Source organism: Bombina bombina, chromosome 3 (assembly GCF_027579735.1).
Source record: "Bombina bombina isolate aBomBom1 chromosome 3, aBomBom1.pri, whole genome shotgun sequence".
NCBI classification, from domain to species: domain Eukaryota; kingdom Metazoa; phylum Chordata; class Amphibia; order Anura; family Bombinatoridae; genus Bombina; species Bombina bombina.
Window position 1 is genome coordinate 1,202,867,735 of NC_069501.1, and position 12,733 is coordinate 1,202,880,467.

At 39.5% G+C, this 12,733-nt stretch overlaps 1 protein-coding gene across 3 annotated transcripts in view; it reads left to right on the forward strand.

The window, feature by feature from the left end:
- Positions 1–12,733, forward strand: part of ME3 (malic enzyme 3) — a 439,608-nt gene that overhangs the window by 418,189 nt on the left and 8,686 nt on the right. The window lies entirely within an intron of this gene.

Consider the following 12,733-nt stretch of genomic DNA (forward strand, 5'->3'; position numbering starts at 1 on the left):
GTATTAAAGGGAAATTAAAAATCAGTGCGTTTTTCTAATTCAATTAGAAGTATATTTGTAGTATAGTTGCTTTGCAAAAATAAATGTTTTTTATTCTTCAGTGATATGATGGTAAACTGGGTGCGCATGCAAATTTATATTCCATGGTTTGAGTGACAGTGGTGATATGTTATGGAGGTTTCTGATGCTTCCGAATGTGGAAGAATTTGGCCGCTCGTGTCATTTGGCTCTTTTTTTATTTAAGCATTTTCTCTGGAGAGAGATTATAGTGCTGACCTGACAGGGGCTGAACGCACTGAATTTTCTAAGAAAGGGGAGGAACCTGGAAATCCCAGAGAGATGCCTTCCATAGAAAGTAATAAAGCTCTCTGGGATACAAGGTTTCACATGGGGGAGAGAAGGTAACTGGAGAACCCCTGGTGCTGTTTTAAAGGCTCAGTTTGCATCGATTCCAAATTAAACTGAAATGTTTTCATTATAATTTAACTTGCTTTGTCTATATTTTAGTATATATTACTTTTCTGTTAGTTAAAATAAGTGTATTGTTAATTTTGAGCAAACTTCACCTGCATACAGCTGGCAAAACAAATCAGTGAGACCAGCTTGTTTAAAATGCTTAGAAAATTTTACAAGACTTGTGAGAGAGCTTCAGACATACCCTGTGAACTTCCATGTTCAGCCCAGGGAACTGCCCTGTCCCTCCCACTTTTTGAAACTTGTAGGTTTACAATGGAGAAAATACAAAAGGGCAATTTAATTGTAAAAGATGCACATAAATATACAAAGTATGATCCTAAGTAATTAGAGTAACACAGAAACTTTCAAAGTATAATTAGAATGTGTAAAATCACTGTTAGATCAAAATGTGTGTATTAAAATACAAATAAGAAAGTGAAAAGCTTAAATGCTATAATACTGTAAGGAACCAATCTGAAATGAATAGTAATATATAAAATACAATGCACAAAGTATAACAAAACTCTCATTTCATGGAGTGCTATATTGCACTGGGCTTGTCTCTGCTTCACATACATAAATTAGAGAGATCTCGTAGTGCTGGAGAGTTCCGTCCTTTTTCTTTTGAAAATTCAGTGAGTTCAGCCTTTGTGAAGTCTGAACTAAAATTTCTCTCCAAGCTAGAGAATCTTTTAATATCAGGGTCTTAGTGAGATACACAGCTAAATGTGTAAAATGTGCCTTTAAATCATGCTGTCATTGGACTTCAAAGCAGTGATGGATAACTTTAGATAATCTCGCTTGAGCGTAGAACTTTGGATCATTGGGTCAATAAATAGGTAGTTTTAAGACCCACTTGTTTTTTTGTAGGGCAAACATGTTCTCAGTCGGTTGAATAATTGTCATCTTAACACAATATATGTAAGAGAACTAGAACTTTAAACAAATTTTCTTTGTAATGGCTAAGTTAAAGTGATTGCGTTTTTGAAAGGCTAGGCTGTATCTCTGCAATAAATAAAATTGAGTTTAATTCATGGTGTTTCAGTGAATGTATGATTAAAATTACATTTATTTTGCTGATTTACACTAAATAATCCCCTCCGGCCGCCCATGGCAAAGCTAGCCGTTCTAGTTATATGCCGGGACCTGTGCTATTATAACCAAGAAAACCCTTAGCTACCAGCGATGTACAGGGTACGTTGTGGTTGCTAAGGGGTTAAAACTGCTGAGCCATTTCCAACCCTTGAGCTGTTTTGCAGATTTTAGATGCTGCTCATATTTAGGCCCTACTGTAGGCCATTTTTCAGTGAGTAACTCCCACATATTATATATCTTCTTTTCAGGAGACCCAGCAGATATACCATTATTTTATGTATAATTCATGTTATGTAAGAAACCTGCAACAAAAAATTTGGGGGAAAATTTATTTTTTAATTAAATTTTTAATAAACAAAGTTATAAACAATAGTGTGTGTGTGTGTTTTATTTCCCTAAACCTTATAGTAAAAAGAAGGGGTTATTCTCGTTATTCTCCCATGAGCTTCTGAGCAAATAAATGCACATTTGGTTACACTAGGTGATCACTATTACCATAGTGATCATCTGGCTACTAAAACATATCTAGGGGCTTTATCTTTAAGAAGGGTTTAGGGGCTTTAAAACAAGGGGTCTCTAGGCCTTTTTGTTGGTCTGTTAGAGGGGTTAAAGAATATGTTGTGCTTAAAACATGCGTGTGGGTCTCTGAGGTTTCTAGGGCTTAAGGGAGCTGAGAGCGAGAGGTTTGACCACCAACCCCTCCATCCATTTCCCCTAAATGGACATTAAACACTTTGGGCAAGATTACAAATCGCACAGCAAATCAGTTGCGAAAACATATCGCATGTTGTGGCTTTTTTCGCATTTGGGATCGCACAGGTATTACAAGTTGCAAAATAACTTACGGCTAGATTTAGAGTTTTGCGGCCAAAGGGGTGCGTTAGCTACGCGTGTTTTTTCCCCCCCGCACCTTTTAAATAACGCTGGTATTGAGAGTTCTCTGAAGGGCTGCGTTAGGCTCCAAAAAGGGAGCGTACAGGCATATTTACCGCCACTTCAACTCTCAATACCAGCGTTGCTTACGGTAGCGGCTAGCTTGAAAAACGTGCTTGTGCACGATTTCCCCATAGGAAACAATGGGGCAGTTTGGGCTGAAAAAAAAACCTAACACCTGCAAAAAAGCAGCGTTCAGCTCCTAACACAGCCCCATTGTTTCCTATGGGGAAACAGTTTCTAAGTCTGCACCTAACACTCTAACATGTTCCCCGAGTTTAAACACCCCTAACCTTACACTTATTAACCCCTAATCTGCCGCCCCCGCTATCGCTGACCCCTGCATATTATTATTAACCCCTAATCTGCCCCCCCCTCAACGTCGCCGCTACCTTACCTACACTTTTTAACCCCTAATCTGCCGACCAGACCTCGCCGCCACTATAATAAATGTATTAACCCCTAAACCGCCTCACTCCCGCCTCGCAAACCCTATAATAAATTGTATTAACCACTAATCTGCCCTCCCTAACATCTGCGACACCTAACTTCAAGTATTAACCCCTAATCTTCCGACCGGACCTCGCCGCTACTCTAATAAATGTATTAACCCCTAAAGCCAAGTCTAACCCTAACCCTAACACCCCCTAAGTTAAATATAATTTTATTCTAACGAAATAAATTAAATATTATTAAAAAAAAATAATCCTATTTAAAGCTAAATACTTACCTGTAAAATAAACCCTAATATAGCTACAATATAACTAATAACTACATTGTAGCTATTTTAGGATTTATATTTATTTTACAGGCAACTTTGTATTTATTTTAACCAGGTACAATAGCTATTAAATAGTTATTTACTATTTATAGCTACCTAGTTAAAATAATTACAAAATTACTTGTAAAATAAATCCTAACCTAAGTTACAATTAAACCTAACACTACACTATCAATAAATTAATTAAATAAACTACCTACAATTACCTACAATTAAATAAACTAAACTAAATTACAAAAACAAACAAACACTAAATTACAAAAAATAAAAAAAAAAAAATTAACTAGTACAAAAAAACCACTAAATTACAGAAAATAATAAAATAATTACAAGAATTTTAAACTAATTACACCTACTCTAAGCCCCCTTAAAAAATAACAAAGCCCCCCAAAATAAAAAAAATGCCCTACCCTAATCTAAAATAAAAAGTTAACAGCTCTATTACCTTACCAGCCCTTAAAAGGGCTTTTTGCGGGGCATGCCCCAAAGAAATCAGCTCTTTTGCCTGTAAAAAAAAACATACAATACCCCCCCCAACATTACAACCCACCACCCACATACCCCTAATCTAACCCACCCAAACCACCCTTAAAAAACCCTAAAAAAAAAACACTAAACCCCTGAAGATCTTCCTACCTTGTCTTCACCCAGCCGGGTACCATCCGATCCGTCCAGAAGAGGGTCCGAAGTCTTCATCCTATCCGGCCAGAAGAGGTCCTCCAGAGAGTCGGAAGTCTTCATCCAGGCGGCATCTTCTATCTTCTTCCATCCGGAGCGGAGCGGGTCCATCTTGAAGCAGCCGACGCGGATCCATCCTCTTCTAACGACGTCCTAACACTGAATGAAGGTTCCTTTAAGGGACATCATCCAAGATGGCGTCCCTCGAATTCCGATTGGCTGATAGGATTCTATCAGCCAATCGGAATTAAGGTAGGAAAAATCTACCTGATCGCAATAGCCAATAGAATGCGAGCTCAATCTGATTGGCTGATTGGATCAGCCAATCCGATTGAACTTGAATCTGATTGGTTGATTCAATCAGCCAATCAGATTTTTCCTACCTTAATTCCGATTGGCTGATAGAATCCTATCAGCCAGTCGGAATTTGAGGGACGCCATCTTGGATGACGTCCCTTAAAGGAACCTTCATTCGGTGTTAGGACGTCGTTAGAAGAGGATGGATCCGCGCCTGCTGCTTCAAGATGGACCCGCTCCGCTCCGGATGGAAGAAGCCGCCTGGATGAAGACTTTTAAGGACTGGTAAGGTAATAGAGCTGTTAACTTTTTATTTTAGGTTAGGGTAGGGCATTTTTTTATTTTGGGGGGCTTTGTTATTTTTTAAGGGGGCTTAGAGTAGGTGTAATTAGTTTAAAATTCTTGTAATCTTTTTTTATTTTTTGTAATTTAGTGTAGTTGATTTAATTGTAGGTAATTGTAGATAGTTTATTTAATTAATTTATTGATAGTGTAGTGTTAGGTTTAATTGTAACTTAGGTTAGGATTTATTTTACAGATAATTTTGTAATTATTTTAACTAGGTAGCTATTAAATAGTAAATAACTATTTAATAGCTATTGTACCTGGTTAAAATAAATACAAAGTTGCCTGTAAAATAAATATAAATCCTAAAATAGCTACAATGTAATTATTAGTTATATTGTAGCTATATTAGGGTTTATTTTACAGGTAAGTATTTAGCTTTAAATAGGATTAATTTTTTAAATAATATTTAATTTATTTCGTTAGAATAAAATTATATTTAACTTAGGGGGGTGTTAGGGTTATGGTTAGACTTAGCTTTAGGGGTTAATACATTTATTAGAGTAGCGGCGAGGTCCGGTCGGAAGATTAGTGGTTAATACTTGAAGTTAGGTGTCGCAGATGTTAGGGACGGCACATTAGGGGTTAATAAAATTTATTATAGGATTTGCGAGGCGGGAGTGAGGCGGTTTAGGGGTTAATACATTTATTATAGTGGCGGCGAGGTCCGGTCGGCAGATTAGGGGTTAATAAGTGTAGGTAAGGTAGCGGCGACATTGGGGGGGGCAGATTAGGGGTTAATAAATATTATGTAGGTGTCAGCGATGTTAGGGGCAGCAGATTAGGGGTACATAGGGATAATGTAGGTGGCAGCGGTGTCCGGTCGGCAGATTAGTGGTTAAAAAAAATTATTATAGTGGCGGCGATGTGGGGGGGCCTTGGTTTAGGGGTACATAGGTAGTTTATGGGTGTTAGTGTACTTTAGAGCACAGTAGTTAAGTGCTTTATAAACCGGCGTTAGCCCATAAAGCTCTTAACTCCTGACTTTTTTCTGCGGCTGGAGTCTTGTCGGTAGAGGGTCTACCGCTCACTTCAGCCAAGACTCTAAATACCGGCGTTAGGAAGATCCCATTGAAAAGATAGGATACGCAATTGGCGTAAGGGGATCTGCGGTATGGAAAAGTCACGGCTGGAAAGTGAGCGTTAGACTTTTTCCTGGCTGACTCTAAATACCAGCGAGCGGTAAAAAGCAGCGTTAGGACCCCTTAACGCTGGTTTTGACGGCTAACGCAGAACTCTAAATCTAGGCGTTATTTTACACGCATGTTAAGCTGCGTAATGCAAACAGCGAAATCGTGTGCGCATTCACGTATTCCCCATAGAAGTCTATCAAGAGGAGAAAAATAGAAAAAAAACACCTCAAAGCCCATAACGAATATTTCATATTGCAAAAAAAAATTCACAACAGAATATGTTCTATTTATTTCTATTTATTTCTAAATAAATATTTCTCTATATATGTGATGATTTTTGGATTGATATATCTATTTATAGCAAAATATGTATATGAATATATGTACAGTATATCTAGATATCTTGAGATCTATATGCGAATATCTCTTCTTAAAAATCTAGTTTTAATGTGCATAAGATTGTAATGTGAAATATTTTCATTATCTCCATAGTTAAACATATCTCTATACATATAAATCAATACCGCATGATGTAGGTATAAGGGCCTGCAGAGATTTTTCGGATAGTAGAGGGAGCACATTTAAAAGCCACACTGACTTTGTAATCAAAGCTTTAAAATTTATATTGGAAAATAAAAAAAAAATCTTTTGATGCCAGAATTTACGAACAAATAAGGGGAACAGCTATGGGGGCGACTTGTGCCCCACCTATGCTTGTCTTCTTCACTTAGGAGCATGGGAAATGGATAAAGTCTACCCCAACAAGCTTGATGAATAGCATGTGTTGTTTTGGTTAAGATATGTGGATGATGTGTTCCTCATATGGGATGGTCCTGTTGAATTCCTGCAGGGCTTTATACAAGATCTGAAGAAAACCAATATAATATCAAACTAACGCTTAGCTTTGACTGTAAAGAAATATCCTTTTTGGATATTAATTTAAAAAAATAAAATGGTCTAATTACTACAGGGGACTATTGTAAAAGCACGGCGACAAATAGCCTTCTATTAGCTTCAAGTCACCACCCAAAACACCTCAAAAAAGGTATACCTATAGGTCAATTCCTGCGGTTACGCAGGAATTGCTCTTACAAATCTAAATTTGAGTTCCATGCAGATAAAACAGAGACATTTTTTTTAGATAGAGGATACCCCAGAAGAATAATAGCAGACACTTGAAATAAAGCCAGGAAAACAGATAGGGATCAACTTTTATTTTCAAATAAGAAAGAACCTGCGAACAGAATGTGACTCATAACTAAATTTTATTGCCATTGGCAAGTATTGAGAAAAAATTTCAATAGACATTGGAAGGTTCTTACCAGCGATGAGGATTTAGAGATAGAGGTAGGGGAGTTCCCCCTCCTGACAGCGAAAAAAGCACAGAACCTCAGAGATAAATTGGTTAAAAGCAAATATGTATCTAGACCACCTTTATCAGATTGGCTCTCGAGTCAAAAGACAGTAGGTAACTTCCCATGTGGAAGATGTGTAGCCTGCAAGTTTATGGAAAAAACAAAGCAACTCAGTGTCAAAGATGGAAGGACATATAAGATTAGGGAATTTTTTAACTGCAACACTGTGGGGGTAGTGTACTTGCTACACTGTTCATGTCCTTACTATTACGTTGGCAAAACAAAAAATAATTTTTAAGGACAGGATCACCGAACACAGGGATGATATCAAACAAAATGCACAAACCAGCAGTGTCGCAAGACATTTTGCTATTTTCCATAATAGCAATCCTGACTGCCTAAGATTTGTAGGTATAGATAAGGAAATCCTTCATGATAGAGGGGGCAATAATGATAAAGTCCTGTTACAAAAGGAAACTAGGTGGATCTATAGATTATCCACCTTGAATCCCATTGGCCTAAATGAAAAATTGGACTATGCATGTTTCCTGGGTTCCTAACTACCCTGTCTGTGTATTTCAACAAACTAGTTAAAATATTGGAGAAGGCTCTTACTATTGAGATGAGTGCAGTTAATAAAAATAAAAATTAAAGACAGGATGTGTGAGCTATTCTAACCACGATCCTTGATTTCAACATTAAAGAACAAAAAAAAAGAAAGAACAATAAATTATGTGTAGGTGTAAATATGAAGTCTATAATTTGCTGCATTAATTTAGAAGACTGAAGCTATTGTCAGCCAGTCTCAGCAGCTCACACTAGACTCATAGCCTTCAATTCTGTAATTTTGTAATGCTGAATTCATCTGATGGAGTTAAAAACAGACTCACTGTGTTAATTTGTATCACAACTACTAAGGCTTAGAACTTCAGTAGATAGAATGTATCTATGAGCATAAACAAATAAATAAGTTATGTAATTTATGTAAAGAATTTAACCTACCAATTAGAATTTTCACCCAAACCAGGGGCTGAGTAACTAGGAGCACTTAAATAGTGCAAATGAGGATACGTAATCAGCCCTGAGGAAGCCCCGTCCCACTTTATTAAGAGGGGGTGAAACGTGCGTTGTCATTGGTTGGCCGTGCCACGTGATTATTTTCTCAGAGTGATGGAGCTCTGAGACGCCAAGTTCGGGAACAGAGCAAACATACGAGGATCTACTTTTTGGCATCTTGTGTATACCGGACACAACTCTGGATAGATCGTTTGCTGCACCGGTGAGGTGCGATTTGACATGGATGTCCTGCCCCTGTATGAAACACAGTAGCTTGATTAAAGTAACTGCATTTGCCGTTAGTACACAGAGGAGGAAGAGAAGCTGTGGTTTTGCTTAACGGCTCACACAGTGACTGTGCTTTTCAAATGTGGAGTCCAGATTGGATTAAGCCCTCTTAACATATTCTGGGTGCTACAACTGTATCTAAAGCACCTCAGAAGCAGGGTGTCATACTGTGTTCTATTACTGAGATATGTATTTCCTTGTACCGAATGCTTATGCAGGGAATAAATACTGAGATACTTAGATCCCCAGGTACTATACTTCCCACTTATCCCTTGGGTGTTACAAGGGGGTCCTAGGGCAAGTAGGGGTGTAGTGTTTTCAGTTCTATTTCTCATTTACCATTCCATTGTGCAGTCCACTATATGATGCCTGTGTACTTTGCCTAAATTGTGTTTTTCAGCCCGTTATCCCCGCACATATCTGTCCTAGTTTAACCCCTTTGGAGTTTTCTGGGGGGTCTAGGTGTACAGCTGCTCACCTAGGCATTTATTTTGATAGCTGTTACAATAGCGCTTTGTCTTTATCACTTGGTGTTAATAATCACTGTGACCGGTCACTTTATTGGAATAGACTCCTGTATGGATTGATGTTTATTCCTTATTTCTTTAATATATACAATTTACATTAAATTGTTTGTGTGTACTCAGTGAGTCTGATGCCATTCTTAAATGCTGCAACATATAATCACTTATGAAGTGTGATATCTAATCTGATTAACATATATAAAATACTTTCTATATATATATACATTTCTTATATCTAAAAGAGTGCTGTATTCCCTGTCTTTTTTGACACATGTATGTATGTGCCTTACTCTCTGCTTGATAATAGTTTATATGATTATAAAGGGTCTAAACCATAGTCTTATATAGACCTTACCCTTGTGGATTTACCTGCTTAGAGGTTTAGTATTAGTATAATTAATATATGATTGGTCTGCCTAGTTCCTTCTTTACCCCCCATGTTACATATAAATGTTTCTCTATGTATGTGTATGTATGTCAATGTAAAATCCCTTTGTCTGCTTTTTTTTCTAACAAACGAGATCTCGTATCTTTTATCCCTTATAATTTTTGTGTGAAATATTTTTTTTCAGATTATTATTATTAGACAGTGTTAATATGAGTGTAACTGTGTACTGTAATGTATTTTTGAAGTGTTTCGTGAAACTTTTATGTTGCGGAAAACTGTTAACTACAGCTCTTCGAGTGTGGAAAGGATTGTTGCGTAAAAGTGAATGCGCGCACCCGATCGCGATTTTAAAAGACTTGTAATACCTGCGCAATGGACACTGATTGCGAAAAAAAACACATCGCACGCGAAAAAATCATAACACGTTACTTTTAATCTTGCCCTTTGAGATGGTAATATAAAATGCTATATTGTATACATAAAAAAACTGCAATATACTGTCAGGGTGTTTTCCCTGCTTTGTTTGCCATGTGCTGCTGGCAGCCATTTTAATCACCTCTCTTGCTGAATCTGGTGCAGAGTGTGTGATGCTGCTCATTTCCTGCATGCACTCTTATGGCCAGACTGGTGTACATCATCCGTGTGAGACAGGTTGCAGTCTCAGAATTGTGTCATCACTTATTATTTAAAGGGTTCTCTGTTCAGTATGCTTTGCCCTTGCGTTGTCTCAGACTGTGTTGTGAGTTCCTGTGTTCCAGTTCCTGTGTATTATCTGGCTGTCTGACGTCCCTCCTGGTTCCTGATCCCTGGCTTGTTCCTGACTCTTCTATTCTCCTTGTTCCTGATTCCGGCTCGTCTGACTACTCGCTTTGGCTCCTGACTCGGCTCATCTGACTATTCGCTTTGGCTCCTGACTCGGCTCGTCTGACTACCAGCTCTGGCTTTAACTCCTGGCTTGTTGTTTGACTTGTGGACTTTTTATTATTTTTTGTTATTAATAAAGGTGTGATTATTTTTGCTCGTCTCAGTCTGATTCCTGGCACCCTGACATTACGCAAGGGCCATGAATCCTGATGGTGCTAATAATCCACCTTTACCTACCATCATTTCCAGGATGGATGAACAGGATCACCGCTTGGATCAATTTGCCCTAGCCCTGTAAACCTTGCTGACTCACACTGCACATTTGGACCAGAGTGTCCCACAAGTTATGGCTGCTCCTGTTTCCGCTGCTGCACCTAGTCCTACCAGGAGCATGTCCGGTTCTGCACCTCTACCTCAGCGACATGGAGGCGATCCTATTCAGTGCAGAGGGTTTTTGAACCAGGTGGACATTAACTTCAAGTGTTTCCCTCTGACAGAGCTAAGGTGGGATTTCTCATCTTGTTACTCTCTGACACAGCTCTTGCCTGGGCTAATCCCTTGTGGAAGACTAATAAACCTGTGATTTCAAATTACCCTGAATTTGTGGCCTCCTTTCGAAGGGCATTTGATGTTCCGGCTCGCTCCTCCTCTGCTGCTAAACGACTCAGGTCCATTCAGCAAGGTACGAGATCTGTTGGTCAGTATGCCATTGGGTTCCGTACGCTTGCCACAGAAGTAGGTTGGAACAATGAAGCCCTTGTTGCCACCTTCTATTATGGGCTCTCTAATGCGATTAAAGACAAAGTTGCTGCCAGAGATTTACCAGAGGATCTCGAGGCATTGGTGTCTTTTTTTAATCCTAATTGACATCAGACTCAGAGAGAGGCCATGCTTGCGAAAGCCTCCTGTTCCGTTGTCTTCTACATGTTCATTCCCACTCATGCCTCCCTCTCCTCCCATGCCTTCTGGTCCTGAGTCACCAGGTACTGCTGAGCTGATGCAGCTTTGATTCACGCATCTCTCCGTGATGGAGAGGGCCTTTAGGAGGAGGGAGGGGCTCTAAGTCTTGTCCTACACCGCCGGGAAATGCTCGCACCTAAGGTCCTGTCGGGGGCAGACCTTGGGTCGTTTATCCTTGTCCCTGGAACCGCTAAAGGAGAAACCTTTTGTCACGGTTGTCCTTTCCTGGGTGGACTCCTCCATAGTCACCATGGCTCATGTTGACTCCGGTGCTACGGGCTATTTAATTGACAGTGCTTTTGTATCAAAGCACTCCATTCCTGTATTGCCTTGGTCCGTTCCGCTTGCTATTGAGGCCATTGATGGCAGGCCCCTTCAGCCCACACTCATTACTCACAAAACCGCTCCGTAATCCATGGCTGTTGGGGCTCTCCATTTTGAAACCTTAAAGTTCCAGGTGATAAACTCTCCACATTTTCTGGTTGTTCTGGGTTATTCCTAGCTCCAAAAGCACAATCCCAGTCTCGACTGGGCAGATCCGAAATTTTGTCATGGTCTCCGCAATGTTTTTCCACTTGTCTTCGGAAACCAGTCAAATTCTTGTGCACTTCTTCGGTATCTCAATTGCCAGAGGAGTACCAAGAGTTCCTAGATGTTTTTGTCAAGGTGCGTGCCGGTACGTTGCCACATCACCGGTCATACGATTGTGCCATAGACCTGCAACCTGGAGCCATTCCTCCTCGGGGCCGGGTTTACCCGCTGTCTGTTACGGAGAATTGTGCTATGGAGGAGTATGTTGCTGATGCTCTGTCACAGGGGATCATCTGCAAATCCTACTATCCTGCAGGGGCTGGCTTCTTCTTTGTGAAGAAAAAGGGTGGCAAGTTAAGACCATGCATCGATTATAGGGGTCTTAATCGTCTTACCATTAAGAATGCTTACCCTATACCCTATTCCGCTCATTACGGAACTCTTTGACCGCCTCAAAGGAGCTACGATCTTTTCTAAACTTGATTTGAGAGGAGCGTACATCAAGGATCAAGGAGGGCCACGAATGGAAAACAGCATTTAACACCAGGAGCGGGCATTATGAATATCTTGTAAAGCCCTTTGGCCTATGTAATGCTCCTGCTGTTTTTCAGGAATTTATTAATGATGTCCTACGAGATATGATGCAACAGTGTGTTGTGGTGTACTCAGATGACATCCTCATACACTCACCCACACTTGAGGCTCATCGTTCTGATGTTACATGGGTTCTTCAGAGACAACGTGGGAACTGCCTGTTTTGTAAACTCGAGAAATGTTCCAGCAGACTCAAGTAACTTTCCTAGGTTATGTTATCGCCATTGCAGGGTTCTCCATGGATCCTGACAAGTTTTCTGCAGTGGCCTCGACCAGTTGGTCTTCGGTCTATTCAACGTTTTTTGGGCTTCGCCAACTACTATAGAAAATTTATTAAAAACCTTTCTCCCTTAGTCAAACCTATAACAGACATGACCCGTAAAGAGAATGTACTACTCCATTGGTCACTTACTGACATTTTATGATTCAGATACAGCATTTAATTTTAAACACAT